The following is a 7473-nucleotide window of genomic DNA, read 5'->3' on the forward strand; positions in this document are numbered from 1 at the left end:
AGTTAAAAGATTGACAATGAAAAATGATCTTAATGATTTAATTCAGATGTACAGTACAGGACAAAATAAAGTACGCACCGATGTAATTTTTGTGTTGGTGCTGTAATGGATGACAAATAATAAGCTAATAATAAAAAAACAAAAAATATCGAAAATTTATTTTTTATTTCATGTTTTCCAATTGAATACTTGTTAAACAAATTAAAATAAATATAGAAATATTTAAATCAATCAAAATTTCATTTTTTTGTATGGGACAAAATAAAGTACGCAATCAATAAAAGATTGGAATTGAACTTATTTAGTACTTCGTATGCCCTCCTTTAGCCTCGATAACAGCTTGTAGACGCCTTGGCATACTTTCCACGAGATTTTTTAAATGTTGGGGATCAATATTTTCCCAGGATGTACGCATGGTGTCAAATAAGTTGTCGCGATTCGTAACTTCCCCTTTTTCGAGGTTGGAGTCCAAAATAGACCACAAATTCTCGATTGGATTCAAATCTGGTGATTGGGCCAGCCAATCGAGCAGTTTGATCTTGGAAGAACGAAAGAAATCCTGTGTTTTCCTAGCCGTATGCTTAGGGTCGTTGTCTTGTTGGAAGACGAAGTCATCTTCCAGACCCACCATCAGCAACGACTCCTCCAGATTTTCATTGATTATATCAATGTAGACATCTGCTGTCATTGTTGTCTCGATTCGCACCAATTTTCCCGTTCCTGACCATGCGAAACACCCCCAGACCATAATGCTCCCTCCTCCATGCTTAACTGTTTTTTGAACATTTTTGTCGTTAAGCTTTTCGCCGGGCTTACACCAAACACGTGAGCGCTGCTTATGTCCAAAAAGATCAAATTTGCTCTCGTCACTCCAAATAACCTTCTTCCAAAACGAAATCGGCTTACTGATATGTTTTTTTGCAAACTCTAATCGTTTAACTTTGTTCGCTTTTCGAATTAAAGGGCGTCGTTGAGCAAAACTATTTTTGAGGCCTGCTTCTTTTAACCGCCTTCGTATTGTTTTTTGTGAAACATTTACTCCAGTCTTTTCTTGAATAAAACGACTCGAAATCATTGGATTTTTTTTTACTTCCCGTATAATTTTGCGATCATCATAGGAACTAGTCTTTCTCTTTCTACCGCGACCAAGTTTATCATTTACCGAACCGAGTATTTGAAATTTTTTTTGAATCTTTCTTACAGAGGCTTCACTAATTAAATATTTTTTAGCAATTTCCCTATTAGAAATGCCTTTTTTTTTTGTCTAAAACAACAAGATTTCTAACTTGAATTGAAATTTTCGGCATTTCGATTTATTTCACCCACGCTCTTTACGCAATGTTGATAACTGTCCCAAAACTGTGCCAAGATGTTTGTCAACATAACGGCAAACTTATAAGGTACTTTTTGTTGCAATAGAATTGTTGTTATTGCTGCAATTATAACAAAATTGAAGTGCGTACTTTTTTTTGCCTAGTATAAAATGAGTCTTTGATGAAGGAATTACTTTCCTTCCAATTAATTTTAATGGTAAAGTATTTAAAGCGCTTGAAGAATGTCGAAAAATTAAAAAAAAAATGTTCCAACACATTTTTTGGCGTTTTACCTAACACATTTTATACGAAAATAGCATAATCATGAAAATTCTAACTTTGCGTACTTTATTTTGTCCTGTACTGTATATCTATATTTATAAAAATGAATTGCTGTTCGTAAGACTCACTAAAGCTCGAGAACGACTAAAAGGATTTATCTTCTCTTAGTCTTAAAATGTTCGTGGACGTCTGGGGAAGGTTTAAAAGGCGAGAAAAAATCGAATAATTTTCGGGAAAATCCTAAAAACAGACCTTTTCTATTTCCTATACAAACGTTTTCTAGAATCAATTTGAACTTTATTGCTATTCACTGTTGTCTAAGCAATTAAGGTGTGTTCCTAACGTCCAATAGTCAATTTACAATTTATTACCGCTGCATAAAGTTCAAATTCAATAATATCTATGAAAATAGTCGTCGCGTGCGCTTTGGAGAATCTAATGCCGCGTTCCGAAAATAAACAAAAGTGAATCGCGAACACGACAAAAAATGTAATAAACTATTAGTAGTACTGATTTCCAATTAATTTGGTCGGCTTTGCGAAACTTAATTTTAGCTAACTAAGGCCATGATTCTGTTGTCAGGTGATTTTCGTCAGACTCTTCCAGTTATTCCGCGATCAACTGTTACTGATGAACTTAATGCATGCCTAAAATCATTGAATTTGTGACAGTACGTAAAGACACTTCAATTAAAAACTAACAGGCGAGTATTTTTGCAACATGATGACACTGCAAATGTGTTTGCGAAGCAGTTGTTAGATATTGGAAATAATAAAGAAGTTGCAATGGACACCTCGACCGGATTCATCACATTTCCCACAGATTTCTATCACATCACAAATTGAAAAGAGGAACTTATTCAGCGTATTTTCCCAGATAAAGCACAAAAGTTAAATAACCATAATTGACTGGGTGAACGAGCAATATTGCAACGAAAATTAAATATGTCGAGGATCTCAATGCGACTATTCAGAATTTTCTTCCAGTACAGTTGGTTTCCTGCAAATCAGTAGACTCCGTTATGTGCCAGGATAACGTAGTCAACTATCCCACGGAGTTTTTAAATTTACTGGAATAGCCTGGATTACCACCTCACAATTTGCAGTTAAAAGTATGATCAGTTGTCATCATGCAGCGTAACATTAATCAACAATTAAACAAGACTGGCTGTGAAAAAGCTGATGAATAACGTCATTGAGGCAACAATCATAAAATGATAATACAAAGGAGAGAAGGTCTTGATCCCGCGAATAACGATGATTCCAACGGATTTACCATTCGATTTTAAACGCTTACAATTTAAAGTACGTCTAGCCTTTCCGATGAGAATAAATAAATCGCAAGGACAGTCTTTAGAAGTCTGCGGAATCAACTTGAAGTTTCCCTGTATCGCGCATGTACAATTATACGTCACGTATTCGCCCGTCTTCTTTGCTTATTTACGCACCACAAAACAAAACGAAAAATTTAGTTTATGAGAAAGATTTAAATTGATTATCAAACGTCGACTGTCGACTATTTCTATAAAAGGTATGTATTCGATAAAAAAAACCTGACAAGTTTATGATTGATTTTCTAAATTTGTAAGATCGTAATTTAGTTAAATGTTGCCAATATCTGTGTATCTTAACAACACTAACGATAAGATTTAGGTTTTGCAATTTGGAGTTCGCTATTGTTTCCATCTTTAAAACAGTAAATTTATATTTTGTTCCAACTGCCAAATATTTTATGAAAAACTAATGTGTCAAACCTAGATTTAAATTTAACACTCCAGATTAAATAGACTCGGTTTTAGAATATGAATATAAATATCAAACTTAAAAAACAATCTATATTCTCAATTTGGAGTTACAATTTTTAAATATTCTTCAAGCATTGAATATGATTGTTCTAATTAGGCAGATGTCACTTTTCAAGCTGTTATCTGTTGACATTTAAGAAGTGAAAACTACTCTACTAGTAAAAATGGAATAAAACACACTTCAATAACGCAGTGAAATTAATTAAATTTAGAATAGAAGTGGTGAACATTTTGCACAGTTCACGGAAAGAAAGGTTTTCTGACTGACTGACGAAGTATTGGCCACAGTTGTAACAACTATTTTTCTCGATTATTATTGCGTTTAAAGTGTAAGTTCTTCGAATTAGTGCTAGTCTACAACGTTTCTTTCTTATGGTTTTACTTAATTACATTTTAAACTGTTTATAAATAATACCGACCTGGTACCATCAAATATACAGGATAACCTACGTAAAAGTGGGTGTCCATTTGAGAGTAAACTTGCTGCGAGTCGCTCTCAAGCTGCTCTAGAGAGCGATCTCGCAGGTGGACATAGTCTGGAGAGTAGCTCGTGGAGAGTTGACTAATTACTCTCGACATTCGTTCTTTTTGAAAGTCCCTCGCAAGTGTTTACCATTATCCGAGATATGCTCGCAAAATACCAACCCATTTCGTATTTTGCGAATAGCTGTGGAGAGTAAACATGGCAAAGCAGTGGACATTGGAGGAAACCAATCAACTTATTGAAAAATGTGTGCCAGTTAAATTATTGTGGAGAGCTACGGATTAATCAGTTCGTAATAGAAATAATAAAGCATAATATTAACCGAATTTGGGAAACAGCTTTAGTGTTCTGCAGTCGAAATAAAAAGAAAATTGTTGAAAATTGCTGAACAAACGTCTCTAACGATCCTTTCTATTTTACTTACTGGAATCCGAAAAAGGTAATGAAGGCTGCCGTATGAATCACCTGCACAGATCATACAACTAACATTTAGTTTTTCCTTCAAAAATGATATGCGATTCATATGCTTACCGGATGCTAAAAATCTAAGTGTTACCAGTATACGCTCGTGTGCTTATATAGCTTCCCTTAGTTGGTTACCTTTTATACAAATTATGGGTCCAACGTTTTGTATCAAAAATTGAATTTTACTAACTGACAAACGGCAAAAATTTCGAAAATGTTAAAGATCTTCAATTTGGAGCTCTCTTGAAAGAGCAGACCCGCAACCCTTTGCTCGTAAGAATACATTGCCAACTGATAATATCGAGCCCTTCCCGCCCATTTATTGTAAGCGACAAAATAAATTTTATCGTAAACGACAAATCAAAAGCTTACTGCTGGTCCTTGATGCAACTTGTAACCATATTCAGTATTGAAAATGATTAATCATGCTTAGGTTAAGACATGACAATAGCCTTTAAGGCTCTTTGTCTTACTAGCAAATTTTAATAAATAAGTTATCTTTTTTATTGAAAATGTCGCTTACGATAAAATAGCAGGGCTCGATATGCTACCAGAAGAAATCTATCAAGCGGACACGATTACACTCAGCAAGAAAACTCTCAATATTCTAGCAGAGATCTCGCGATAGCAAAATTTCTGAAATTTATCTCTCAACGCCCTGGAAAAGAAGTGTCAATAGCTTAAGAATGTTTCATATGTCTCTTTCATGCAACACGAAACAAAGGTAATGTTATAGGAATCATAATACTGTAGAAACAAGTATTTTCAAAATTATAAATCGAAACCAAGGTAGTAAGAAAATTCTAAACCTTATTTTGTTGTATCTACATATAGCTAGTTTTACTTTCTGATGATTTGTCTATTTGAAAATATTGAAAGTGTCTAGTCACGATGAATAAAGGTTTATAAGCATACGTAAAAACAGCTTTTTAACTCAATCTTAATATGAATATTAATTACATACAATCTGGTTCAAAACAATGAAGCTAAGATCAAGCGTGTATCTCAAAAGACTTTATTTATTATGAATTCATTATAAACAACATTACTCAGCAGAAATTGTGTTTGCCTCCAAAACGTGTGTATATGTATGTATATGGTACAAGATACAAAACAATTGTATACCTATCTACCGAATCGAATAATTCCAGAAGTATCTATCTATCTACAAGTATCACTGAAGTGTAATAATAATATTATATTGTTTGTGCAATAATTGTTGGCATATTCTCATTCTCATTAGTTTATTGGTCTCTTGAATACAATATAGCAGAACTCAATTTATAGACTCATCTGGCAGTGACTTGCTACTTTTTTTGACCTTAGATAGCCCTATTAATCGTTTGTCTTTACAAAAGTGCTTTAACTTAAAGTGCTGATAACTGTAGGGCTAAGGTAAAAGGCTCCAAATTTGAAAGTGCAGTCAAAACACATTCCCAATTCTTGTATACAAACAATAGGTATTTTTATTAACATAGGGTATTATGTATATACCTATCTATAAAACTAATTTAATTTGACTCATTTGACCTCTAAATTTTTGGATATTTAATTTGACGTAGTTTGGATATTTCCATAATTATTTATTTTTGTGTTGTCGGTGTTTTATTTTTTCCCTAATTTCCGAAAGATATACAAAACCAGTCTTGATGTTGTTTGTTTTCATGACGTGGGTTAAGCTTTTTTTAGCTCCAAAGCCTAGACGTATTTTGTACATATATTTAGTTTGAGTCAAGCGTGATTCCCCCAACATAAAACTATACAGTGTCAAAACACAAAAGTTATGGATTCATGTTTTACTCTGTCATGGATTTTGGGAATAGTTCATTACTTATTTATGATTCACAACAATTCGAAAGAAAGTGACCATAATTTTGAGGGTTTTTTCCTTGGGTGACTGATCTAATTTTGAAAAATGACAGTCATTATAGAAGGTGTTTAGTTTATTGCACGAAAGGCCACGTCGCGTCGTCGTTGGTGTTTACATTTTAACCATGTTATTATTGCATATCCGAGTGCTTCATTATTCATGTTAAAAGGAAACAAGACATCGAAATACTTAAACAAATAGACAAATAATATAAACAATTAATTGATTTTTTTACCTTAGAAGTAATTGTCTTTTAAAGTGAAAACGTAATACGAGAGCCCTTGCCAACAATATAAAGAGTGAAAGTATAATGATTGAAATATAGATTCATAAAAAGTGTGAAACTAATAAAATTTAAAATTGATTTTTAAATTGACTAAAAAAATGCGACAGAAAATGGTTCGGTTTCACTGGTCGGTAATGTTTTCTTGGGCTTTGATGGTCTTATTTCATATCCGATTTTAAAATTAATTTATCAAGTCAGGTTTTTGAGATATAGGTAAGGTTAGGTCGGAGTGGCTGTCCAGATGTCATTGACGCACGTGGACCTCAAGGGTCCATTGTGATACCATTAATGAGGTTACTCATGGGAGAGTAATGAACCTAAACAAACCATTTCGTGCTTTTAATAAAGTTAGAGAGACGTTTTGTGTCAATCGTTGCCAGTTCACTGGTATTATCGAAGAAGGGATTACCGAGAAAGTTATTCCTTCTAATGGAGAGTGCTGGACATGTACAAAGAAGGTGTTGGACTGTTTCCTCTTCCTCCTCGTCCATGCAGCTTTTACAAAAGTCATTTGTGTAGACCCCTAGCCATAGAGCATGTCTGCCTATTAGGCAGTATCCTGTTATTACTCCAATTGTAGAGCTTATACTTTGTCTTCTCAGGGATATCAAGCCTTTTGACCGTTTTAAGTCTATTCTTGGCCATATTTGCCTGGTTGCTAGGCAGGTGGTACTCTGTGACCATCTAGTATTTGTTGATTCTAGAGCATATTGTTTGAGAAGATATTTGCATGTAGCAAGTGGTGATCCTATGTTATGTTTTTGTCTAACATTAGGCAGAAGTGTTCCGTTTTTGGCGAGCTTCTCGGCTTTGCAATTTCACGGAATGTGTCTGTGGCCTGGCACCCAAATGAAGTGAATATTAAACTGTTCCATCATCTCATTCAAAAATGATCGACAATCGTGGACTGTTTGAGAGTTTGTGGAGACAGACGCTAGAGATTTAAGAGCGGCTTGGCTGTCTGAGAAG

Source organism: Eupeodes corollae, chromosome 1 (genome assembly GCF_945859685.1).
Source record: "Eupeodes corollae chromosome 1, idEupCoro1.1, whole genome shotgun sequence".
Classification (NCBI taxonomy): domain Eukaryota; kingdom Metazoa; phylum Arthropoda; class Insecta; order Diptera; family Syrphidae; genus Eupeodes; species Eupeodes corollae.